At 40.9% G+C, this 27,565-nt stretch overlaps 1 protein-coding gene and 1 long non-coding RNA gene across 3 annotated transcripts in view; one reads left to right on the top strand and one right to left on the bottom strand.

Annotated features, from left to right (window-relative positions):
- Positions 1-414: 414 nt before the first annotated feature.
- LOC136794600 (uncharacterized) lies at positions 415-2,918 on the bottom strand. Its single transcript, XR_010841592.1, has 3 exons — positions 2,746-2,918; positions 1,368-2,588; positions 415-1,254 (listed from the first exon to the last, which is right to left on the bottom strand). It is a non-coding gene; the product is annotated as an uncharacterized lncRNA (long non-coding RNA).
- A 521-nt stretch (positions 2,919-3,439) lies between these two features.
- ARHGAP32 (Rho GTPase activating protein 32) overlaps positions 3,440-27,565 on the top strand; it is a 274,258-nt gene continuing 250,132 nt past the window's right edge. Inside the window, exon 1 of one of the 2 annotated variants that reach the window (XM_059069744.2) lies at positions 3,440-3,644. The gene's annotated coding sequence lies outside the window, so the exon portion shown is untranslated. The remainder of the gene's footprint in view (positions 3,645-27,565) is intronic. The other variant, XM_067039316.1, reaches the window with a different exon arrangement.

Below are 27,565 nucleotides of genomic sequence, written 5' to 3'. Positions count from 1 at the left end.
TGGAAGTGGAGAAGGACTCAGTGGAGGAGAGAGCAGTAGAGCTAGTATCTGGCTAAACATTCAAAAGCAGACATGTAGATAGGTACAGCTGGTGTTAAGGTTTAGCGTCTGGAAGAAAAAAACCTTTGTGGGAGAACAGCCAAAAGTTCTAAATTATTGTGATAGAGGCTAATGAACCAAAATGTGACCGGGAGAGGACAGAAGAGGGGAAGTTTATCATTTTAATGACTGCCCTAGGGATTCAGCACTACTGACCATTTCCTAAGATGTTGCCCAATTGTAGTTTCTTGTGGTAAAGGGTTCAATGTTTAGAGAGGCAACTCCGTGGGCATCCAGCTTAGCTAGGAGGATGCTATACATAGACAACACACCTTTTTCAAAAATCTATTTTGTTATCCCGTTTAATGGGGACACAACATGGAGCTGGCCCTTTGGCCAGGAAGAAAATAAATAAACAAGGCAATGTCAAATGTCACTTTGGGAAAATTCTCTCTCAAGCCTGGCTGGCTTTCAGCAACTCATTTTTCTCAAGTCAGCTGTTGAGCCTTCAGTTTGGGGATGAGAATAAGCTTTCTCTCTCTCCCTTGCTCAAATTTCCAGGTTCTCTCTAAAACTCAAGGTTAGAGAAGCGATGCAGTCGTCTCTGTGGCTGCCCTCTGTGCTGGCTCGACTTGTCTGCACCGTGACGCTGCTTCAGTGCCTGGAGGAGACTGCAGTGCAACAGATCTGAGATGCCAGGAGTGAGCCCAGATGCTACTGTCAGGAAGACGACAGTGTCAAGGCCGAGAAAGGAGGCCAGGAGGAGGCCTCTGACAGCTTCAGAGACAGAGGGAATTTGCCTTCTCCCCGGCTCCCCCCGATCCCTCACCTTGAGAATACTGAATCAAACGATAACAAATGCAGTCATTTACCGTTTTACATCCAGACAGGCTTTTTCTTTTCTTAGGGAACGTTGCAATTATTGGAATATATGTATTGAATCACTAAAGGTGTTATTAGGACAGAGGTAATTGGTTACAGACTCGGAAGCACCAAGTTCAGATGGCTGCAGAGTTGCCCAGAAATCACGGCCTTCTGTTTATCTGCAGGTATAGCAAGAATAACTACTTATCTGTAGGCTGTGTGGAGGCTTCTTTCCAAGGAGGTTAAGTGCTGGCTCAGAACGAGAGTAAGGAGATTCAGCACCCTTGAGCTCGTTCAAACACCCCTGACATCTGGAATACACAGAAGGAATCCATTTCTTCTTTCTCTGAACTGGACAGAATACCAATGGGGGGAAAGTTACCAAGATGTTTTGAGACCCTGGAATAGAGCATCTGTGTCATTCAATGTATGTAGAGATCCCAGTTCCTGTAGGTATTACTCACCTTTTCCACCAGCTGAGCATAAACCATTTAACATTCAGTCAGTACAGCTGAATTTGGGGGTGTGATGGCCAAACTCTGGTATGTGAAGTCTTTCTGAAAGAATACAGAATGTCAATATCTTAGCTGAGAGTAGCCGAGAGATGAAATGAAAGCCTTGGGCAAAACGCCATTCTCACGGTGACTTGGTTAAATGTCCCATCCTGACCTCCTCTTGACACCACAGATTTTATGTTTCATGCTCACCGATCCCTGGGAACAACACAAGCTGTTAAATCCCTCTCTGCATACTCTTCTCTCTCTGGCAGAGATGGCTCTCTGTGGCCAAAAGGTGAACCCATGGAACTCCTGCAGTTTGGAGAAAGAGTAATTTTTAAACTATGTTTTGGTGAGAAGCTGCAGGTCTCTAGTTTTCTTCATTCACCTGGCTGTTTCTCCAGCACTTAGGAAGTACCCATTAAGACCATTACAGATCCTAAGCGTACCAGTTTCAAGTAGATGGCTACCATAACAGGATACATTTCTTTAAAGTACACGTCTTTAAATTTTCCCGTCCAACCCTGTGCTTCTATGGGAACCTCATTCCATCTCTTCCCTCCTTCTCTGCTAGAAAACATCTAGAATTTTGGTCTTTAAAAAGAGACCAAAATTATACTGGTTATACTGAAGTTGGCAAGAGTGAAATTATTATGCGTGTTCACTCCCTAATTTCTCTCCAGGATGTGGTGAAATCCTTCTTCACGTCCATGCCCTTGAAATTCTGCTAACTGTGGTCAAGGCCACGTTTTATATTCAGTGACGCCCACTGAAATGACTAAACGCTGAGCGGACCCTTATCTCTGCAGTGACATTAGATGATGCAGTATTTGGCAAGGGTGGGTTTGGGTACTGGGTTAAATTATGTAGGTTAACCCCGTCCCCAACATTTAGATTCCAAAGGCGTCAGAAGGAGGGAAAGGTACAAATATAAAAGAAAATGATCGGAACAGAAAAGGGAGAATGTCAAGATCTGTTCTGTTACACAGACGCTTGTTGCAGGTCGAAGTGCTGCGCAGCTTTCAGAGGCTGAACAAAAGGAGCAGGGGGAGGACCAAGGGCAGTGCCATCTACGGGCAGGGGTTCACTTGTCTCCTGGCCATGCACCTTCGGGGGTTGCTGCTCTTTCACCCTTTCTTGTCCTTCCTCTCCGCTGCCAGGTCACTTCCAATCTTCTGGTCGATAACTCTGAATGAAGAAGACAACCAAAGGAACTTTTAGGCCCAGATTCCAAATAATAACCGATGCCAGTTGATTTTACACCAAAACGCTTAAGAGATGCAGAGACGAGAAGCTTCCCGACTTGCGGCAACGCCCCCTCTCCTCCGCCGCGCGGTGACAGTACCCAGGGGTCAGCTGGCAGTGGAGAGGAGCCACTGCCATAGTCTCGGAGGAAGTCTCTTCCTGCTGCTGCTGCTGCGGCAGGTTCTGTGTTTTTGCACCGCAGCACAGTGCAGAAGCCGAGGCTGCAGACCTCGCCCAAAACCTCCGAGCCGGCGTCGGGGCCGCGTTCCCGCGTCCCGCCGGCCCCAGAGCCTCGGGGTGCGGGAGGAAGAGCCGCGCGCCTCTCGCAACCCCCCCGCCGCGCACGTGCGCTCCCGGGACAACGGCAGGCGAGGCCCGGGCGCGCCCCCGCCGCCCTCGGCCGCGCGCGCGCTCCGCCCGCCCTCCTCGCGCGTGCTCGTGCCCGCGACCGCGGCGGCGCGCCTCTTCTCCCCGCTGCGGGCGTCGCGGGCGCTGGAGGAGGCGGAGCGCGGGAGGCGGAGGCCGGGCCGGCGGCGGGCCTCCGGCGGGCGCGCGCGCCGCGAGCGGGGCGGGGGCGCTGCGGGGGCGGCCCGAAGGCGGCGGGCGAGGGGCTCGAAGCCGGAGGACCGCGTCCCCGGGGCCGACTCGGCCGGGTGAGGGCGAGCGCGGTGCGTGTCGGAGGTGAGGACTCCGAGGCCGCGGCCCGGAGCCCGGCGTCCCCGCCCCCGAGCCTGACGGGGCGACGCGGCGGGATGAGGCGCTGGCGCGGGGGGCGCCCGGCCGAGCCCCCGCGGCTGCCCTGGGCGGCCAGGCGCTAGGCTCGGCGCGCGGGCGGTGCTCGGCAGCGGCGAGGACCGGGACGAGGACGAGGACGAGGACGAGGAGGAAGAGGAGGAGGAGGAGGAGGAGGGCGTCGGGCCCGGCGCCCCGCAGGACAGACACGGAGCGGCGAGCGGGGCGCAGCGACGCCGCGGCGGCGCGGCGGGGCCGCGGGACTCGGTAAGGCGGGGGCCGCGGGAGGGCCGGGGGCGCCGGTGACGTGGGCAGGCGCCGCAGGGGAAGGCTGCGGGGGCCTGGGTTTCCTTGTCGGGAGAAATTCTTTTTAAAGTAAAGGTTCGGGATCGAATGTTCTTAGAAGGCCATCTCGGGTTTCCCCCGTCCCCGCCGACTCCCTCTATGGCCTCCCGAGGCGGACCGCGCTCGGGCCGCTGCCTCCCGCGCCTGCCGCCTCCCCGCGGCCTCGTCTGACCGGGCCGGGCGGTTCCTGGCCTGCTGCGGCGCTCCGGACCCGAGGCGCGGGCGGCGGGCCTGGGGGCTCCGGGGGCGTGCTCGCAGTGCCAGCCCCCTGCCGTGCTCGCCGGCTCGCCCGTGGAGTTTTCCCTCTCATCTTTCTAGTTGGCTGAAGTTGCCGCTGCCCATTGGACGGTGCTGGTGACTTAGTGCTCGAAATTTCCCCCCGCCATCACCCCCCACGACCCCGTCTTGCCTTTCTCGTTTTGTTGACTTGAGTTAATATTCATATTAAAAAATTACCCAAACAGATGACGAGAAACGGTAGAGGGAGAAAGTCAAAGCTGATTTCTTAGCTGTAGTCTACTTTTGGACCCTTTATAACTCCACCTTCTGTTGCTGAAGCTTAAGGAAGGTGGGGGGAGGAGGAGGGGACCCCCAGCAGGATGCTTGGGATGCAGTGTGATAGTTATCTTTTAGGAAATAGAATTTGGATCATTATAATTTTGATCCGCATGCAGAATTGCAGTCTGCTCTTAAACTGCTTGGGGCACTGCATGATGCTCCACGGATAGCTGGCAGCTGGGCCACATTGCGTTGTTGTCAGCATCTCTTTTATTTTTCATTCTTTCAGAGTTTTGTTTGGCACAGATTTAGACCTTTTAAGTCAGTCTGAATGGGAATAACTTCTGATAACTTTGGTTGCTTTTGTAAACGTTGTCTGTATTTGTATTTCTGTTGGAAGAAAGAAAGCATATGGTGCGAGAGTGCCGGGGCTCTTAGAGTCCAGAAAATGTGCTAAGTTTGAATCAGGAATTGAATTTGTTGTAATATTTTTGGGTAGTGACGGTTGTGATTCGTTAATGTTTTTCCTTATTGGGTAAATTGAAATCTAACTCGGAATCTTGACATTTGGTTCTTGAACTTGAGAGTGAAGGAAGTAGAAGCTTTAATTGCTGCTACAACACGACCTCAAAGTTTTTCAAGTCCTCATTGGTGTGAATTATTTTTTAATAGGGCTGTTTGTGAAGATGGGATATTATGATGTTGTGATTACCATCTTCAGGAATATCTGGAGTCTACTTCATTCCTAAAATTGGGTGTGTGATGCTTTATAGGATGAGTATTCTAGAACGGTGTAAGGTTGGAACTGTGCTCAAGCTGGCTATCTTCATACCATCGTCCCTATAGCCGTCCGTGGAATAAAGCAGCACTTTGGACAGAGACTTGTCCGGATCTAGCTGGGGTGGAAGCCCAGTTTTTTACTGTATGGTGATGCACATTGAGGTGGGTGATAGGGTGTAAGTGGGCCACAGAGGAAATGTTAGTTGGAAGAACCTTGGTTGGTTATATAACTTTTTGTTTTCTAGGGCGAGACCAAGAAGCAGACAGGCAGGCTCAACTGTCGTTAGAGTCTTTGATGTTGGTTTGAATTCCAGTAGTTACGTTCCTCTTATTTTCTTTTCCTAACCTCCACATGATTTTCCAATCACCAGAAGCTACTCCACAGTTGGGCCAAGACTTTAATGGCAATTCATCCATCTGCATTTCTCTGTCTCTTATTCTCTGTTTAGATGACTTGTTCTGCAGTGTTTCCCCTTTCTAAGCTGGTCTGGGTGTATTGTCTGCACAGTACTCATAGGTTCACTATTATTGACTGTAAATGCACTTAACAAATGTCAAGAATTAGCAGCTGTTTTCTTCAGAAGACTGTGATAGCAGAATAAAAATCGAATGAAATGAACTAAACGTTTTCATTGCATTTAAAGATTTTTGACTAATACTCTTGAAAATCTTTAGGATTTAACCCATTAATGTGAAATTTGATGTCCATGGAAGGAGTTAAGAGGCAGCAAGGACTCGAAATCAGGTCGTAGTTGCAGTTATGCTGCTTAGTAGCTGTGTGGCCTCGTCCCTGCTTGGGGCAAGTTATTTACATTTCTGAGCCTGTTTTCCTTAGGTGTAAAATGGGGATGAGAAGGCTTGCACTATCTTCCTTACAGAGGAGGGATCCAATGAGAGAAAGGATGTGAAAATGCTTTGTAATACTTCTTATACGCGTAAGGTATTACTGTCATTACCTATAAACTTAGTATTGAACTAATACTAAAGTGTTTTAAATGTCTTACTATCAGGTTTTTAAAAATGCACATAAGGAATTAGAATGTGTTAGATCTCTTTGAGTTCCAGAATCTTGTGATTCTGTCTCATTCTTAGGAAATCCATATGTGGTGTCTACAGTTTTGGACTCTGGAGTTTTTGATTATTTTGGGACAGATGTCAAGTTTATTGAGACTTTGAGCTTCTTTAAAGTATCTGTTCAGAATATTAAAGGAGATTACAAGTTAGGAGTTATGAAAAGAGCTGTTTAGCAAAAAATATTTTGTATTTGCCTGCATTATTTAGGCCAGACATTGGCAAAATTCAGCATGTAGGCCAAATCTGGCCTGCAACTTGTATTTTGTATGGCCTATGAACTAAGGATGAAAAATTTTTAAACGGTTGAAAAAAATAAAAATATTTCATGATGTTCAAGTTACATGAAGTTCAGATATCAGTGCTCATAAATAAAGTTTTATTGGGATACGGTCATACTTGTTTATGTATTGTCTGTGGCTGTGTTGGCAGTACAGCAGCAGAGTTGATTTCTTGCAACAGAGACAGTATGGCCTGCATAGCCCCCCAATTTTTATTAGCTGGCCCTTTCCAGAAAAAGTTTGCCAATCTTTGATGTAGGACTTAAAATTTTTGCTTTACTTAGCACAGAGTTATTTCCTATCATAGCATTATAGGGGTTAAGACCCCCTGGAAAGGTACCAATTTTTGCTTTGGAGTCAGATGGACTTGTATTTGAGTACCACCTGTGATATAAACTTTGATCCTGGACAGACGAATTAACATCTTGGTGTTCAGGTACCTCCTTTGTAATCAGAGAATATAGAATCTGTCTTAGAAGGTTGTGGTGATGATTAAATGAAATGTTACATGTCAAAGCTTAATATGATTTAGGCATACAGTAAGTACTTAGTAAGTTATACATGATAGTGATCATAAATTCTAGTGTAAACAATAACCCTAAAATATTGCACATCACCTTGCCCCAGTATTATAGAATTGTTCTTCTGAGTGGTATGCTACTTGGTGTGGAATTTTCTCCTTTACTGAAACAAGTAGTTTAGTTAACAGCTGATAATTGGAATAGCTTGAGAAGTTTCCCATATGTTGTACTGTAATTTGTGTGTGTGTGTGTGTGTGTGTGTGTGTGGTACGCGGGCCTCTCACTGTTGTGGCCTCTCCCGTTGCGGAGCCCAGGCTCCGGACGCACAGGCTCAGCGGCCATGGCTCACGGGCCCAGCCGCTCCGCGGCACGTGGGATCTTCCCGGACCGGGGCACGAACCCGCGTCCCCTGCATCGGCAGGCGAACTCTCAACCACTGCACCACCAGGGAAGCCCTGTAGTCTATTTTTATTAATCACTTTCTTATTTAGATGATTAAGAATGGGTAGAAAGGTAATTCTGCTCTGTTTTTCAGAGATCCTGGTTCTTGATAATTTCTTGGTATTAATGTATGTTTGCAAGCTGAATTTAAATGTCTGTTCTATATTGGTTTTGGTGTTTCCTGTTTTTTATTTTTTTGAGAAAGATATTTGAGAAAAAACATTAAATAAGGCCAAGGTTAGATCACTTTTTTAATGTATTTGACACTCTAAGTCTTCCTTATGATTTGCATTAGCATCTCTCTAATATCCTCTTCAGAATTGGAATAATAAAACTTAATTTTTTTCCCTAAAGATAGACCTAGTGTACTATCTAGAAGCTTCGATGTTAAGCTGCTTTCTGAAGTATTTGGTTTAAATTATCTTACAATTGACAAATTGGATGTGCTTCCTAACTTCAAGTGCTGGTTTATTTAACATTAATCCTAAACTAAGAGTGAGCAAATAAACAGAGGCCATTGTTCTGACTGAGTCAAACAGAACAGAATTGGGGCCAGTGTGACTCTTGCCGTCTTACAAATTGTGCAGTTTGACACCTTGGATGTTGCTTACATGCAGTGGGATGAGACGAGGGAGACATGGGGGGGCACTCGTGCTGTCCCCACTCTGTCCTTGGTGGGGCAGAGGGCCTTTCATCAAACAGTAGGGCTGCAGCCCCTGGAAAACCATACTGCAGGCTTCTAATTGTAGCACCTCAGAAACAGTAGAGGCCTAAAGAAGACCCACCGTCATGAGGAGACAGTATTCTCTTTTGAGGTTAAAACATATAAACAACAAAACCAACCAGAGATTTCCTCTTTGAAGAGATGCAGGTTGAGAGGGAGTATTCCCCATGGTAGCGAAATGTAAAGATTTGGTAAAATAGATGTTTATAGTTTCATAGTATACCTGGACAAGGGAACTTCCTTGCTATTTAAAGGAGATTGTTTTAGGAAGGTAAAAGGAAGTGAGAGAAACAAGGTGTTTGGTTTAATTTCTCATAAGAAATTTATGAATCGGAATGTTCAGAGTGGAAGTAGAATTCTGATTTTCAGGGAGATCCTATTATTTGGCTTATGATCATATATTCATTTACTACTTTATTTTATGCCATGGATCATAGTATACATTAGTATTGGAGGCTGTGGAGATGGAAAGCACTGAGAGGAAAAGCATACGTGACCCATGTGGTATATGATATGTTGTCTCTGTTAGGAAAAATAGGCACCACGCTCTGGGGAAGAACTCTAAACTAAATATTCCATTTATTTTCCCTTAAAATAGTAAAATTTTTATTATCTGGGGTTCAGCCTTGTGGTCTTGAGCAGGCCATTTGATTGCATTGTTTTTGTTCCCTTGTGTGTAGGATGGAAACAGTAATTCCTGTTCCCCTTTTTATTGGAGAGGTATGTGGTAAAAGGACTCTTAAGATGAGTAGTATTTTCAACAATTTTGAAGAACATATTATGTGTACTTTATAAATTACCTAGTATATTAAGGACAGACAAAGGAGATTTTTGTTTAACAGAGAAAGGAGATTTGAACTTAAAGTCAGGACCTGGGTTCTTGTCTTGGCTCTGCTGTAAATAATCTGTGACTTTGGATGAGTAATTCATCTCTGTAAACCTCATTTTCCTCATATGTAAAATGAGGGGTCAGACTACAGGTCTCTAAGATCCTTTCTTGCTCCGAAATTCCATGATTCTCTGATTTTTTTTTTTTTTTTTTTTAAAGTAGGGACCATCCTCTTGCACTTGCCCAGTTTCCATTGACCTTCTACCCGAGGAGAACCTGAAATCCAGTGGTCTTCCGGATTCGGTAACAATCCTGGCTCCGGTAGGAAGCAGGAAACCAAATCTCTTTTATCAGTGAACTGAAAAGTATCCATTCAGTACAAGTGAGTATTTTGTACCATGCTAAATGCAGTGGAAGATAGATATGAAAGAAGGTGGCATTGAGTCTCTGCCCTTAGGAAGTGTTCATTCTACTGGGGAGATAAACTGTATTATGAAAAAGAATATTTATAAAAGAGTAGACAAGGGGACAGTGGGATGATCCCTGATCTGGCAGTTCAAGGACTTGGGTGGACTATTAGAGAGGATACTCTGTGGCTTTGTGGCCTTGTGGCCCTGAACATTTGTAACATGAGCTTTGTAGACTGTCTCCAGCTCTGAAATTTGGTCATATTCTCTTTGACAGAGAGGCAGCATCCTTGAATCAGCCTGTTAGGAGACAGCTCAAGTGAGAACTGCTCAATCCAGGCCAGATTTTTATGCTCATTTTGCATAATTGCGTGATTTACTGGATAGAAGGAAAGGGTTACATTAATTTGCTGGAAATGCATTCAAGGGGCAACTTTTCTTCTGGAAAAGTCAAGCATGTGAGGAGTGACAAGAGACCAAAGTGTCCCTGCTTCTGGGTCAATAACTCTGAGCCCTGGATCTCATTCATTTTTGCCTTCTTAAGGCTTTCACTCCTGCCATTATTTTTTTCCTTAAATTATCATTCTCTCCTTACTGGATCATCTCTTTTAGTATGCAGACATGCCCTATATTACCCACAACAGTGATGATTAATTGTTCACCAAATGCCATTCTCTGCAGCTTCATTTCAGTAATAGGGCCCTCAGGTTTTCTCTGGCACATGGATGCTCAACTAGACAACATTTCTTAGCCTCCCTCTTATAGCTTGATGTGACCATATGATGAAGTTTGGGTAAATGGATATGACCAGAAGTGATGTGAGTGGTTTCTGTGTCATGGCCTTAGAAAGGAAAGCAAGTTGCTTTCTGCTTCCTTTCTGCCAGGAGAATGTAGTGCTGGTACATGTTATTCAACCTTGCAGGTGAGAGCAGCACTTTAGGGGGAGATGGATCAGTAGGATGGATCCTTGGATGGTTTCATGGAGCAGAGCCACCCTACTACTGCTCATTTATCTCTGGATGGTTAAGTGAGAAAGGAATACAGTTTTGTCTTGTTGGAGCCCCTAATACCTTAACTGAATAAATCACCACTGTTACACCACCTTCTCCTCCACCTTATGTTTCCCTTCAGCTGTTGCCCAATTTCTTTGTTCCCTTTTGCAACAGGAGAGGTTTATGTTTGTTGTGTCTACTTCCTTACCACTGATTCTCTCTTTAGCCTGATCATTTGAGCTCTTGTTTCTCCACTCGCTGACATTGATTTTTTTGTTTTTTGTTTTAACATCTTTATTGGAGTATAATTGCTTTACAATGGTGTGTTACTTTCTGCTTTATAACAAAGTGAATCAGTTATACATATACACATGTTCCCATATCTCTTCCCTCTTGCATCTCCCTCCCTCCCACCCTCCCTATCCCACCCCTCTAGGTGGTCACAAAGCACCTAGCTGATCTCCCTGTGCTATGCGGCTGCTTCCCACTAGCTATCTGTTCTACATTTGGTAGTGTATATATATGTCCATGCCACTCTCTCACTTTGTCACAGCCTACCCTTCCCCCTCCCCACACCCTCAAGTGCATTCTCTGGTAGGTCTGCGTCTCCATTCCCGTCTTACCCCTAGGTTCTTCATGACCTTTTTTTTTTTCTTTCCCTTAGATTCCATATACATGTGTTAGCATACGGTATTTGTTTTTCTCTTTCTGACTTACTTCACTCTGTATGACAGACTCTAGGTCCATCCACCTCACTACAAATAACTCAATTTCGTTTCTTTTTATGGCTGAGTAATATTCCATTGTATATATGTGCCATATCTTCTTTATCCATTCATCTGTTGATGGACAGTTAGGTTGCTTCCATCTCCTGGCTATATTGTAAATAGAGCTGCAGTGAACATTTTGGTACATGACTCTTTTTGAATTATGGTTTTCTCAGAGTATATGCCCAGTAGTGGGATTGCTGGGTCGTATGGTAGTTCTATTTGTAGTTTTTTAAGGAACCTCCATACTGTTCTCCATAGTGGCTGTATCAATTTACATCCCACCAGCAGTGCAAGAGTGTTCTCTTTTCTCCACACCCTCTCCAGCATTTATTGTTTCTAGATTTTTTTGATGATGGCCATTCTGACTGGTGTGAAATGATATCTCATTGTAGTTTTGATTTGCATTTCTCTAATGATTAATGATGTTGAGCATTCTTTCATGTGTTTGTTGACAATCTGTATATCTTCTTTGGAGAAATGTCTGTTTAGGTCTTCTGCCCATTTTTGGATAGGGTTGTTTGTTTTTTTGATATTGAGCTGTATGAGCTGCTTGTAAATTTTGGAGATTAATCCTTTGTCAGTTGCTTCATTTGCAAATATTTTCTCCCATTCTGAGGGTTGTCTTTTCATCTTATTTATGGTTTCCTTTGCTGTGCAAAAGCTTTTAAGTTTCATTAGGTCCCATTTGTTTATTTTTGTTTTTATTTCCATTTCTCTAGGAGGTGGGTCAGAAAGGATCTTGCTGTGATTTATGTCATAGAGTGTTCTGCCTATGTTTTCCTCTAAGAGTTTGATAGTGTCTGGCCTTACATTTAGGTCTTTAACCCATTTTGAGTTTATTTTTGTGTGTGGTGTTAGGGAGTGTTCTAATTTCATCCTTTTACATGTAGCTGTCCAGTTTTCCCAGCACCACTTATTGAAGAGGCTGTCTTTTCTCCACTGTATATCCTTCCCTCCTTTATCAAAGATAAGGTGACCATATGTGTGTGGGTTTATCTCTGGGCTTTCTGTCCTGTTCCATTGATCTATATTTCTGTTTTTGTGCCAGTACCGTACTGTCTTGATTACTGTAGCCTTGTAGTAGAGTCTGAAGTCAGGGAGCCTGATTCCTCCAGCTCCATTTTTCGTTCTCAAGATTGCTTTGACTATTTGGGGTCTTTTGTGTTTCCATACAAATTGTGAAATTTTTTGTTCTAGTTCTGTGAAAAGTGCCATTGGTAGTTTGATAGGGATTGCGTTGAATCTGTAGATTGCTTTGGGTAGTAGAGTCATTTTCACAATGTTGATTCTTCCAATCCAAGAACATGGTATATCTCTCCATCTATTTGTATCATCTTTAACTTCTTTCATCAGTGTCTTATAATTTTCTGCACAAAAGTCTTTTGTCCCCTTAGGTAGGTTTATTCCTAGATATTTTATTCTTTTTGTTGCAGTGGTAAATGGGAGTGTTTTCTTAATTTCAGTTTCAGATTTTTCATCAGTGTGTAGGAATGCCAGAGATTTCTGTGCATTAATTTTGTATTCTGCTACTTTACCAAATTCATTGATTAGCTCTAGTAGTTTTCTGATAGCTTCTTTAGGATTCTCTATGTATAGTATCATGTCATCTGCAAACAGTGACAGCTTTACTTCTTCTTTTCCGATTTGGATTCCTTTTATTTCTTTTTCTTCTCTGATTGCTGTGGCTAAAACTTCCAAAACTAGGTTGAATAAGAGTGGTGAGAGTGGGCAACCTTGTCTTGTTCCTGATCTTAGTGGAAATGGTTTCAGTTTTTCACCATTGAGGACGATGTTGGCTGTGGGTTTGTCATATATGGCCTTTATTATGTTGATGAAAGTTCCCTATATGCCTACTTTCTGCAGTGTTTTTATCATAAATGGGTGTTGAATTTTGTCAAAAGCTTTTTCTGCATCTATTGAGATGATCATATGGTTTTTCTCCTTCAATTTGTTAATGTGGTGTATCATGTTGATTGATTTGCGTATATTGAAGAATCCTTGCATTCCTGGAATAAACCCCCCTTGATCATGGTGTATGATCCTTTTAATGTGCTGTTGGATTGTGTTTGCTAGTATTTTGTTGAGGATTTTTGCATCTGTGTTCGTCAGTGATATCGGCCTGTAGTTTTCTTTCTTTGTGACATCTTTGACTGACATTGTTTTTAATCAAGGCTTCAACGACCTGTGTCTTGTCAAAGCCAGTGATCAGCAGTGTCTATGTCTTATTGACCTCTCATCAGCATTTCACATTGGCCAACTACTTTCTCTGACCTCGTAGCTACTCATTCTCTATGTCTTTTTGCAGCTTATCTCTACCCACCCCCTACTCTAAAATTTGGAGTGTCCCTGGGCTCTCCTCGTGTGATTTCATCCATTTTCATGGTTTCAGATACCGTTTATATGCTGAGGGAGCTCAGATTCCTTTTTTTTTTCCCCTTGAGCTCTCGACTCATCTAATGCCATTCCTCCACTTGGATGTCTAGTAGACACCTCGAATGTAATGTGAACAAAGCACAACTATGGATTCCTCTTTCTTTCATTAACTCTTCCCTCCACCTTTCCAAAGTCTTCATCTTCTCAAGTGAAGTGACACCACTGTCTACACAGTTGTGCAGGCCAAAACCCCTGGGGTTATCCTCCATTTTTTTTCTTCTCATCTCATATTAAAGTCCCGTCAGCTCCACCTGCAGAATACAAACTGCACGTGACTACGTTTTTTAATAGTTTTTTCACTGTTAACACTTAGGCTGGCAGCCTTTCTCCTCTGGAAAACTGCCAGCAGACTTCCCTGCCTCTACTCTTGCCCTTATTCTCCTCATCTGTCCTATACAGGAACCAAAAATAATGTTAAATGTTAATCAGATTGTATCACCTGTTTACTGGCTTTCCAGTACACTTAACACTAAAACTAAAACTTAAAGGTTTATTATGGAAACAAAATCCCCACTGTGGCCACTTATGAGGCCCTGTATCAGTGGTTTTTAATTGGGGAAGATCTTGCCCTTAGGGGACAGTTGGCAGTGTCTGGAGTCATTTTTGGTTGTCAGGACTGGGGGACGGGTGGTAGGGGGAGTGTGCTGCTGGCATCTAGTGGGTAGAAGCCAGAGATGCTGAGCATCCTACAGTGCACAGGACAGTCCCAGCCACAATGAAAAGTGTCGTCCAGAATGTCTGCAGTGCATGGTCTGGCTTCTTGCTTCCTCTCCAACCTTGTCTTTCTCTGTCTTCTCCTTTGTTCACGGGGCTGCAATCACAATGATGTGATTCTGTTTTTTTTCCTTAATAGACTTTTTTTTTTTTTTTTTTTTGAGCACCTTTAGGCTCACAGCAAAATCAAGCAGGGGGTTCAGGTATTTCCCACATCCTGCTGGCCCTCACACACACAGCCTCTTCCACTGTCAGCGTTCCCCATCAGAGTGGGACTTCAGTTACGACTGATGAAGCTGTGACAGCACACCATTACCACCCAAAGTCCACAGTTTTATTAGGGTTCATTCTTGGTGTTGTACATTCTGTGGGTTTGGACAAATTTATAATGACGTACAGCCACCATTCTAGTGCCATACGGAGTAGTGTTCACTGCCCTAAAAACCCCCTGTGCTCTGCCTGTTCATCCCTCACCACTCCCAACCCTTGGCTACTTGTGATCTGTCTAATGACTCCATAGTTCTGCTGTTTCCACAGTGTCTTATAGTTGGAATCGCACAGTGTGTAGCTTTTTCAGGTTGTCTGCTTTCACTTAGTAATGTGTATCTAAGTTTCTTCCATGTCTTTTCGTGGTTTGATAGCTCATTTCTTTTTAGCACTGAATAATATTCCATTGTCTGGATGTACCACCGTTTATCCATTCACCTGGTAAAGGACGTCTTGGTTGCTTCCACGTTTTGGCAGTTATGAATAAAATTGCTGTAAACAATCTGTGTGCAGTTTTTTTGTGGACATAAGTTTTCAACTCCTTCGGGTAAATACCAAGGACTGTGATTGTGGGATTATATGGTAAACGTATGTTTTGTTTTATAAGAAACTGCCAAACTGTTTTCCAAAGTGGCTGCATTGCCACCAGCAGTGAATGAGTGTTCCTTTTGTCCCACATCCTTGCTGGCACTTGGTGGTGTGAGCATTCTGGATTTAGGCCATTCTAATAGGTGTATAGTGGATGATGTTCTTTTTTTATCCCTTGAAGAAGCTAAGCATGTACCTTTTCAGGGATTTACAGTTGCTGTTCCTTTTGCTTGGAATGTACTTCCTTCAGATCTTTGTGTGACTGCCTTCTCCTACCCCAGAGAGGCCTTTGTGATTACTGTGTACGTGCAGTACCCCAGTCTTTCTCTTCTATATTACCCCATTTTATTTTCTTCATTTTAGTTTATTTATTTGCTTATGTTTTACATTTATAATCCCTTTCCCTGCAAGCTGTTTGAGGGGCATGGGCTCTGTCTAGATATGTACTGTATCCCTAGCTTTCCTATTAAAACATATTTGTTGATGCCAGAGAGGTGCCATCCATCGTGGGGATGGGAGACAAGGTTTTCAGTGATAATGATAAATCAGAGCATCCTGAGAGCAGCAGGGAAGGTTATGATTTTCTGGAGGATGGAAAAAATCCCTTGAGACAAGGCTGCTTTAGTCTTAAGAAAGTAATTTTGTAGGATGGAGGAATTTACCTCGATTTTTGTGAGGAGGCAAATGACAAGAGTATGCTGACAGCAGGGAATTTTTAAGAGAGAAAGGTTACTTCAGGGTTTAACTTCCATTTTGCCATGTGTCTCATACCACTTGTCTCTGCATATAGAGCTACACGTTCATACTGCAGTTATATAGGCCTTCCGGTTTTACATAGTTTTACCTTTTCCCAGTATCAGAGTTTCTTCTACATTTTCCTTGGAAGAGAAGCACATACCCTCTGCTTCTGTATTTTCAGTGACTGAGAACTCAGTTACTCACCTGACAGTCCAATTCTTTTTTTTTTTAAATTGAAGTATAGTTGATTTACAGTGTTATGGTAATTACTGCTGTAGAGCAAAGTGGCCCAGTTATACATATATATACACATTCTTTTTCATAGTCTTTTCCATTACGGTTTATCACAGGATATTGAATATAGTTCCCTGTGTTATGCAGTAGGACCTTGTTGTTGCCCAGTTCTTTTTAAAAGGAGTTCTTATTTTTAAAAATTCCTCATTATATTAGAATGGAATGTACCTGCCTGTATTCCCAACACCACACAGATCTGCTCTGTTTTTCCCATGATGACCTTCAGCTGTCATGGAAAAATGGCTTGTTCTTTGATCTTCCCACCAACTTTTTCTCTTTCCAGGCTAAATGTACTTATTTTCTTCAGCTGTTCCTCATATGCCTAAGATTTTTAGCTCCTTTTCCAGGAGCTATTTACAAGTTATTAATCAAGCTAACTGATACAGATGTTCCATTGCCTACCTTAACAAAGAAAACTTCATAATGACCTAACTCAGGGTCAAACAGGGAATTCTCAGATTCCTCTGAGTTCTGCTCCAGAACATGGTAAAGGGCAAAGACCCAGCCTTCAACCCAAGATTCCATTCTCCCTCCAGGTTCCTTGCATGAGGGACTTTTTGCATGTGCACATATGTGGACACTGGAATCCGTGCATCCCCGTTCACCTTTCAGACAGCAGCTCTTTGATCATCCCTTGGACCCAGTGATATAAATACTGATGGTGGGGTCGGCTTATCTGCCGCTGGGAGGATCAGCTCACTCAGGGAAGAGACCCAAGCAAAGCCTAGAAGTAGACAGCAGATTCTGGGGTCCTGGCAAAATGAGGGCTGGGTGTGTAGGCTGCAGTTGGGCCTACCTTTTAGGTCCTGAGGTCAGCTGGCCCCGTGCATGGTCAAGGGTGTGGTCAGAGGGAGGCCAGTGCATGGCCCTTCAAAGATCCAGGCCTAGGACAGGGGTTTATTGCTTAGGTCCAAGGTATTACTGTTCTGTCATTGTCAGACTCTACTCTTGATTCTGTTTCCCAGAGCCAGTTATTGTGGAAAAAGTTAAATTCCCTCTTACAAGTGTTCCAAGTTGGACATCGCATTTTAATTAGAGCTTCCTAACCAGTGTGCCAGACAGCACTCTGAATGTGTTACAGAGAGGGCAGAAATACTGATGTCGTTATTCCTCAGAGAGGCAGAGTGGAAGAGCTTCTGCTGACCACTGTTGGCAGCAGCAGCATGGCTTATTTACTGCTCGCTCTGTGCCTGTATCTGTACTGTCGTTTTCTGCATGTGTCCTAAGTGCAGAAGGCTGAGAAACCCTGCTCTAGACTGCTGTGTGGTGACTATGCAGGTCTCATGGTGTAACGTGTTTACATACAGCTTTGAGAGCATTTTGATCAACATTAGTATCTGGTCCGCCTGATGATGTTGGAGGTGTCAAAGCAGGTTTGTGCCCTTCTTATTAATGAGGATATAGGTCCAGGTTAAGTGGCTTAATCTAGCTACACATTCTCACTCAAGTAGGGCAGTCAAAACGAGAACTCCATTCTTCTGACTCATTCTGGTATATTCTCTCTACTAACCCAAATTCTTTTTCTTGTACTTTTTTTTTGGGGGGGGGGGACAGCCTATTACTTCTGGTTCATTTAGGGCATGTAGGCAATTACATTTTTTAGAGTTTTTCTGTCCCAACTTCTGTTATGTTGTTTCCCTTTATTGTTACTTTTTAACCTAAAGACTCAGCTTGACATTTAATCTCCATTAAATGGTATCATTTTTATCAGATTCAAACAATTCATCCAGTGTCTTGCAACTTAATTGTGTGTTATGCATTTTGATAGCTCTCTTCCCTAAATTAGTGTGCTATTTAGTTGTTACAGTGACATTTGTCTGAAATGGTCACCCTGCATTGTTTATAAAAGGTTAGATTACGTTAAAGCAGGAAAATGTGCAATACATTTTAGAAATCTTTCTTTCCTAAACCAGTTATGATTAAAAAAAGTTCTGGCATGTAAGTGTAAATTCACTTCCCTTTTTATTTAGTGCCCATTTTGTATTGATCTTTACAAAAGTTATTTTATTTAAACCTCAGTAACCTCACTTACTCATGTTACCAAAGTGCTGGATTGATTCATAATTCAAATCTAGGTCTCTTTAACCTCAAAGTACCTGTGCTTTTCCTCAGTACTAGTCTGTAAATAATGTGAAATGATTTCTAAACATTTAACTTGACCTGAGAAAGGGATGTTTCCCAGATTTATATTCTTACATTTGGAATAAGTAATTCTGTTACTCATGCACAGGACAGGCCCCCTCACCACACCTCCCAGCCCCCCCATTATCTGGTGTAAATGTCAGTAGTGCCAAGTTGAGAAACACTGCTCTAAAGGTTTTAAGTAGTCAAGGTTTTACTTTGAATATGTGTGTGTTTATTTAGCCAACAGCATCATGGGGATAGGTGCTAGAATGGATCAGAGATAGCTCGTCCTACTCCCTGCTTGGGAGCAGGTTGTCAGTGACATTAGAGCATGATGTTTTTGTTCATTTCAGTTCTGTGTTGCTTCTAGAGAATCTGGGATTTAATGCTAAAGGCTTTCTGAGTTAGGAAAGGTTAGGCTTTTTATATTTTAATACTTAGGTTTGTTAGAACTTTTGATGGGTAAAAATGTGAAATATATGAAACTTAGCTGGCATTTTGGTATTGACCTGCTAACCAACATAACTTCTATGAGGAGTTATATTTATTGGTTAAAAGCACAGATTTGAAGGGATGGTTGCTTAGCATTCTAACACCAGTTCTCTTTTCCCTTGTTTTTGAGTTGCAAGGCATGACTGGAACATCACTGTAGCACCTTTCTCAATTTCTTTACATTAATTTTCCCAGACTTGATTTTGTGTTCCTTTGTTCTAGATTGCTATACCCACCTCCTTAAACTAAAGTTTCATTCTGTTTACATGGTCAAGAACCATCAGAGGTTCTGTATTCCTATTATACTTATTAAATGCTCTTGCTACTACATGTACTAAACTCTCTTGCTTGATTTTCAAGGAAAGCTTTTTTTTTAAAATAACCCTCAATTCACGATTCAGTGTCACTAAATGATACATATCTGTCTTTTTAATACTATCAGTAACTGCTGTTACTGCTAATATTTATTTATTATTGATATGCCAGAAACTATCCTAAGCCCCTTACATGTATTATCTGGTTTATTATCATAATTGTCCCATGAGGTAGTGACTCATACTATTTTTTTTATTGTGGTAAAACTTACATAACAAAATTTACTATCTTAACCATTTTTAGGTGTCCAGTAGTTTTAAGTATATTTACATTGTTGTGAAACAGATCTCCAGAACTTTTCCATCCTGCAAAACTAACACTCTGTGCCAATTAAACAACATCTCTTTTCTTCCTCCCTGCAGCCCCTGGTACCCACCATTCTACTTTCTGTTTTCATGAATCTGACTAGATACCTCATATAAATGGAATCATACACTGTTTGTCTTTTTGTGACTGACTTATTTCACTTAACATAATGTCCTCAAGGTTCAACCGTGTTGTAGCATGTGACAAGATTTCCTTACGTTTTAAGGCCGATTGTATGTATATATCACATTTTATTCATCTCTTCATCCACTGAGGGATACTTGGGTTGCTTCTGTCTCTTGGCTATTATGAATAGTGCTGCTGTGAACATGGGTGCAAGTATTTCTTTGAGATCTTGCTTTCAATTGTTTTGTATGTATACCCAGGAGTAAAATTTCTGGGTCATATGGTAATTCTATTTTTAACTTTTTGAGGAACTACCATAATGTTTTCGACAGCAGTTGTACCATTTCACATTCCCACCAACAGTGCACAAGGGTTCTTATTTCTCCACATCCTCATGAACATTTGTAATTTTCTTTTTTTGCTTGTACCATCCTTATGGATGTGAAGTGATATCTCATTGTGGTTTTGATTTGCATTGGCTTAGTGGTAGTGATGTTGAGCATTATTTTCAGAAGTTTGTTGACAATTTTCATATAATCTTTGGATAAATGTCTATTCAAGTTCTTTGTCCATTTTTATTTTTTTGGCCGCACCATGTGGCATGTTGGATCTTAGTGCCCCAACCAGGGATCGAATGCCTCCTGCATTGGAAGTGTAGAGTCTTAATCACCGGACCACTAGGGAAGTCCCTGTCCATTTTTTAAAAATCATGTTTTTTTTTGTTGTTGACTTGTTGGAGTTCTTTATATATTCTGGATACCAATCTCTTAACCAGATATGTGGTTTCAAATAATTTCTTCCATTCTGTGGGTGGCCTTTTCACTCTGTTGATGGTGTCCTGTGATGCACAACAGTGTTTAATTTTGATGAAGTCCAGCTTATCTATTTTGTCTTTTGTTGCCTGTGCTTTTGGTGTCATATCCAATAAATCATTGCCAAACCCAGTGTCCTGAGGTTTCTCCCTTACGTTTTCTTCTAAGAGTTTTATAGTTTTAGCTCTTTTATTTGGATCTTTACTCCAGTTTGAGTTAAATTTTCTGTATCTTATAAAGGTTCAATTTTTTTTTTTTTTTTGCATATGGATATCCGGTTTTCCCCAATACCACTGTTGAAAAGACTATCCTTTTTCAATTGAGTGGTCTTGGTACCCTTGTTGGAAATCATTTGCCTATATATGCAAGTACTCCTACTGATTTTATAGATGAGGTGATTGATATTGAGATGTGACTGATAGATAATACTAATACATTAAAAAAAAGAATGCTTACCTCAAAGTAATCTATATTTGGTACAGTAAGATGAAGGAGGTTTTTAGGGTTGTGAGGTCTTTTTTTGCGTTGTAGGCTTCTCCCAGGAGAATTAAGTGTCAGTAACGCAGTTACTGTGTCTGCACCCCAGTTCTGATAGGTTGCCCACTCGATGCACTAAGTCAGTGATTTTTTCAAACTTTTCTAGCAACTTTTTTCCCCCTCAAACAAAATCATAGGTGGACCTCCAGGGTTTTAATGACAATTAGTATTTTGTTATTATATATTCATCTAAAAAAATCAGTGTATAATATTTACCTATTTTTGCTAATTGATTATAACACGAATTCATGAATTTGTGGTTTCCACTGTGTTGAAAACGTGCATATTATGGTTTTTAAATTTCTGCCTGTTATCGTTTTAAGAATAGGTAATGATGTATGGGAACACCTTCAAATCAAATGTTTGCAAAACATCTGAAGCTCTTCCATGGATGTTAGTGTGAAAAATACTAGCTTATTTAGGTATCTTTGAGGTTCAACTAGTGATTATGGAGAACCATTTTTCTCTATGCAAAGTTGGCTAGAGAGTTAATTTGAGAAAGTCTTGACTTCTTTAGTGCTGAGATGCGGGTTTAATTTAATAGCCTAACAGCTGGCTCAGACTGACTTTTCATTTTTATACTCAGGATTTAAGGGTTAGTGTCAAAAGGTATCTCATTTTTCTGTGTGTCCTACGGTGGTTTAAACTTAAGACCAATTCAGATCTTGTATTTTAAGATACTGACATTGATAAGGATACCAGAATTTGTGTAGCTAGTTGTTAAGAATTTTATTCTTTGAGATTTGATTTTAAGTATGTCAGCAGCATTTGTTAAGTTTGGAAGATAGTAATTTTGGGTTTCAGCATTCTTATTAGATAAAGTAAGGTCTTCAAAAAACGAATCACTCTATTTTTAAAAAGTTCTTTTTCCTAATGGAGTGTCTCCCATGAATTAACTGTATGCATAATGAAATATACTCTTTTCTAAAGCTGTAATCATTACTTAATTACTGTGCAATGGCATTAAGTAATTTTGCAGAGCCCAAGATGCTTGAAAATTGGTATAGCTGGTGATATTTTAAATTTAGCAACAATAAGAAATACTCCTGTTCAGGCTATATAATACAAGTGTTGGAAAAGGTTTTGTTTGATTTCTTGCATACTCTTTTTTTAAAAGCTTTCGCAGCCCCCAGCTTTATTGAAATGTTGTTGACATGTAACGTAAAAGTTTAAGATGTACAAGCTGATGATTTGATACAGTATATATTGCAAAATGATTACCACAATAAGATTAGTTAATAACTCCATCCCCACAGGCTATTACCATTTTTTTTTTTTTTTTTTGGTGTGGTGATAACATTTAAGATCTACTCTCAATATTTTTCAAGTGTATAATACAGTATTGTTAAATGTAATCACCATACTGTACATTAGATCCCCAGAAAACATATTCATTTTATACCTGGGTGTTTGTACCCTTTGACAAACATCTCTCAGTTTCCTCCACCCCAGCCCCTGGCAACCACCATCCTACTCTCTGTTTCTATGAATTCAGCTTTTTTTTGGTTCCACATATAAGTGAGAACATACAGTATTTGTCAAGGTCCATTCATATTGTTACGTATTGTTTCCTTTTTTTTTTTCTTGGCTGAATAAAATTCTGTTGTATATATACCATATTTTCTCTATTCATTCATCCATTGATGGACACTTAGGTTCTTCTCATGTCTTGACTATTGTGAATAGTGCTGCTCTTCAAGATAGTGATTTCATTTCCTTTGGATATACACCCAAAAGTGGGATGGCTGGATCAGGTGGGAGTTCTGTTTTTAACTTCTTGAGAAATTTCCATATTGTTTTCTATTGTGGCTGTACCAAATGACATTCCACCAACAGTGCACAAGGACTCCTTTTTCTTTACATCTCTGCCAACACTTGTTGTCTCTTGTCTTTTTGAGGACAGCCATTCTAACAGGTGTGAGGTGATATTTCATTATGGTTTTGATTTGCATTTTCCTAATGATTAGTGAAGTTGAGCACCTTTTCATGTACCTGTTGGCCACGTGTTTGTCTTCTTTGGAAAAATGTCTATTCAGTCCTCTGCCCATTTTTTAATCAGATTTTTTAAAATGCTCTTTTTCTTTTTTGGTGTATTTAAAAGGTAGTGTTTAATAATTGACTTCGTTGTTGATACATTTGGGAACACAAACAGGTTCCCATATGCATGTTCAACTGTTCTCTCTTGTAGGGATACATTCTGACCTGATGTTTTAAAAACTTCCCTGAGTGTGTAAACTGTATTTTGAAATGGTTTTAAAATAGAAGATTTAGCCAGATTTTACAGCTCTTTGTTTGTGAATTTGGTTAAACTAATAACTCAGCATTCAGTCAGTAGATATTTACTACCTACCTATTAGAAGTGGATTTGTAGGGGATTAAAAAGTAGGGATTTTCTTTTGCTATCTATATTGTTAGAAATAAAAAAAAATAAGACAGCTAGAATTATATTGAATATAGTACAGTATAAACTTTTTTAGAAATTGAAGAAAAATTAAAAGCACAAAAGGTATATTTTAATCCTATTTAGTTTTTGTGGCATGCTCGATTTATTCTGTCATAAGTAAATATTGTTTGTGAACATTGTTAGATTTCCATATTTTCTCTTAATTTGTGTGTGAAAAGCAGACATTTCCCTGTTTCTTTTTTAAGTAAATAATTTATTTAGTTATTTTTGGCTGTATCTGGTCTTCATTGCTGCATGTGGGCTTTCTCTAGTTGCAATGAGCGGGGGCTGCTCTTTGTTGTGGTGCGCGGGCTTCTCATTGTGGTGGCTTCTCGTGGAGCACGGGCTCTAGGTGCACGGGCTTCAGTAGTTGTGGCTCACGGGCTCAGTAGTTGTGGCTCACAGGCTCTAGAGCGCAGGCTCAGTAGTTGTGGCTCACGGGCTTAGCTGCTCCGTGGTACGTGGGATCTTCCCGGACCAGGGCTCGAACCTGTGTCCCCGGCATTGGAAGGCGGATTCTTAACCACTGCACCACCAGGGAAGTCCGCATTTCCCTGTTTATATGAAGCTTCATCTTCATTTATCATATGGTGATATGGCAACGGCTAGCCATAAACATCAATACGTTTAGTTAGAAAAATCCTCAGAACTTGAATATTTTTTTCTATAGGAATTTCTATATATCATTGCTAGTAGCATATTAATTTCCTGCTAAATAAGATTCTAATATAATCAGTTTGCCCTTTTTTTCTTTGCACCATTACTATTCTAGGAATCATTTTAGATTCCTAGACATGTTTAGAGTCTAAGTTACTTTGATAAACAGAACAAGTTTCTTATCAGCTCTTTGCTCCTTGTAGGAAACAGTTTTCATACATTTATTTGCTTAAGAGTATGTCCTGAAAACTGGTGAATTCTTCATTACCTGCTCTCTTAGCATAGGAAGAGGTGGAAACAGAAAAAAATGCTTGGTTTTCTTTCTTGTAGCATTACTGTCTAAATCAAAACAGGGGCCTGGGCTTCTGCAAATGGAGAACTGAGTTCACATAATTGGAGCTGATCTGTTTATATAGGCTAACCTCTTGGAAGGTAGAAAGGGAAGGTCTGAAACCTTTTTTTTTAAGAGGTTTAGAAAATCATTTAGCTTAGTCTTAGCTAGATTAGTGATATGAAAAATATTATGATATTCTTAATGTTTAGGATTAAGGACTTTAGTAGAAGTAGAAAGAAAGAAATGCTTGGTTAAATGAGCTGATAAAGGCCCAAGTGGTTTAGAAGTATTTCTGAGTTACTGAAGTTCATCCAACAAGATCTGGAATAACTTTTCCTTTACTTTAGACCCTCTTCCTTTGTTTAGCCCTGTCCAGAGCCACCTTATACTCCATTTCAACACTATTTCTGTATTTCTGTGATCTTTGTTATATGCAGTTCGTTCTTTTTGTTTCTTTCAGCCGTATTCCTTTCCATTGCATGCTCATTAAAATTTAAAACATTGTGATCTTGGACCCATTTTCTCTGAGGAGTATGGTGTTTAGCACACTGTTGGAGGTTTAGTAAGTTTTCAGAAGTATTTTCAGCCTTCCAGAGTGTTTGCCTTAGTTAGAAACAGTTCTGGAACGTTTTCTTTGTGGAGGAACCTGCCTCTTATCTTTGTACTGGCAGAGTCCTTCCAGCATCATGCTTCAGTTGATTTGTGTTCATTTAGCAGCTCTGCTGCTAAACCTTTTTTTTTTTTCAAAGATGCTTATGTAATTCCTTTTTGGATTACTTAACTGGTTAATTTTTTGGATAATTATGTTTTGATTAATTATTCAGCTATAATAAAAGTATTGTATGAGAGTAGGTTTTGGAGGTTGCTGTTAGCGCATGAAAGTAGTAGGAATTTATTTAAAAATTGGTTTAAATGGACAGTTTTAACAATTAAATGTTTGACTTCTATGCTTAAAGAGTTGTTAAAGTATATGCATAAAGGTAAAATTACTTGTATTCTAAATTGTAATACTGTATTTATACTGTTTTTAAACATATAGTCTTTAGACTCTTTTTTAAAAAAATAAATTTTATAACTTTGAGATTTCTTATTTAGGTATATTTATTGTCACATTTTAAGAAAGAACTTTTAGATTTATAACTCTGTATAAAAGCCCATAATAAATTTCTTTACTTTTTATCATGTGGGTATGATTTAAAATAGAGAAAGGCAACAAGGATGAGAAAAACCCTGAAAAAGTCTTTAACAGAAGCTTTACTAAATCATGTTATAGGAAGTATGATAATTATGACAAGAAATTGTAAGACCATTACTGTCAGTGATGTTCTTTGTGTTTGGCTAGAATCAACATTCATTTATGCCCAGGTAAATAAATTATTTTATTTCACAAAAGAGATTTAATAATTTATGGCTGAAGCGTAAATGAAATACTATGGCCCTTCAGTTAAATAATGCACATGTAGGCCTCAGATGTAAAATTTCAGTCAGTGTAGTTGTTGCAGCCCATGTCATTGAAGGAATGGGGACAAAAGTTTGTTTGTAACTACCATGGGACTGAGTACAAAGACGCCAGTGACCTTTGAACTATTGTGGCTGTGCATCTGAACAAGGAATTGTTTGAGGATGGGAAAAGCTGCCAGTAGACTTGGGATGTGCTTTTCCCTTGCTTTCTCTGGAATTGTTGAGTGACCCTCCTCCAGAAAAACAAAAAAGCACAAACCCAAAACAAAAAAGCTTAATTGGAAGAAATTCTTATTAGTCCCAGAGGAATCTCATGTCCACACAGCTAAATCTAATTAGATATGCATAGCCCAAAGTGATAGTCTCTATAAAAATATTGTCTCCACATACAAAAATGGCAGTGTTAATTACTACCATTTTTATGCATTGACTAATCTGGTATATGCTCATGGTTTCTTCCTCTGCAGTTCTTGTTATCTTCTTCGTAAAAGCTATCCTGCAGCTCTTCTGGTTGAAAAGTCCTTCTGTATCTGGGTCACACTAATTCCTTAGCTTTCTTTTTTACATTGTTTAAAGGTTGGGCATTATTCAGTCAGTGAAACCTATAAATATTTGTCAAATGAATGAGCGGGTTAATAAATCCACAGGAAAAGTGTTATTATTTTGTGTGAGAAAGTAGGAATAATAGCGTTTGCAGTCATGTTTTTTTCCTTTATCCCAGGGTGGTTAATAAAAATCTAGTAATATCTCTCAATATGAGAATACCGTAAATGCAACATCTCTTTTGCAAATATAGAGTAGCTCGGCCTTTGAGTCTTGGTTGCACTAGCCAGTGTTCAAACTGGGCTCAGATAGCAAGGTTTTATTTCAAGTCTGTTGTCCTTGGGAAGACTAAGGAATCAATACTAGTATTACCATTTCGGTGAAAAGCTGCCTCTGGCTTATGTTGTTGCGTATCTCTCACCCATGATTAATAAAGCAGGAAGTTTGTATTTGAAACTAATGTACTGATTGACCATTGAATAGTGCATGTGCTTTGAGGTAGTTCCTCTTTCCCATCAATAATGCATTTGTGTATTTCTTTTCGTATACTTTTGGGTAGTTCTCTTTCTGATCAGTGGTCAGCACCATGGTTTGGTTTATAGGTTATGATATATGTGGTCATATTGCTTAACTGGGGCCATTGGGATTGAGTCTCTGACTTTAGGAGGAGCTTTGTCTCTGTGAGTGCTAAGAGTTAAGATGGGAAAAATGAGTATGGTAGTTATGATAACTCTTCTAAATGTCTTTATGTATATATTAAAATTTTGATTTACCAGAAGTTTAACATAAATTGTTAACTTATTGCTACCTGGAGAATTTTGTTCATCCCACTCTTATGGAAAGTTACTTAGGAGGTTTAGCCTTGAGTCTTGATTTATCAGCTACTGTTATGAAATATAACAATTTTAAAAAATAAATGTATTTTATTTATTTCTGGCTGTGTTGGGTCTTCATTGCTGTGTGTGGGTTTTCTCTCATTGCGGCGAGCGAGGGCTACTCTTCATTGTGGTGCACGGGCCTCTCATTGCGGTGGCTTCTTGTTGCGGAGCACGGGCTCTAGGTGCGTGGGCTTCAGTAGTTGTGGCATGCGGGCTCAGTAGTCGTGGCACGCGGGCTCAGTAATCATGGCTCGCGGGCTCAGTAGTTGTGGCGTAAGGGCTTAGTTGCTCTGCGGCATGTGGGATCTTCCCAGACCAGGGCTCGATCCCGTGTTCGTGGCATTGGCAGGTGGGTTCTTAACCACTGCGCCACCAGGGAAGCCGGAAATATAACAATTTGCTGCCAG

Source organism: Kogia breviceps, chromosome 7 (genome assembly GCF_026419965.1).
Source record: "Kogia breviceps isolate mKogBre1 chromosome 7, mKogBre1 haplotype 1, whole genome shotgun sequence".
Classification (NCBI taxonomy): domain Eukaryota; kingdom Metazoa; phylum Chordata; class Mammalia; order Artiodactyla; family Physeteridae; genus Kogia; species Kogia breviceps.
This window is presented reverse-complemented; position numbering and strand designations above follow the sequence as displayed.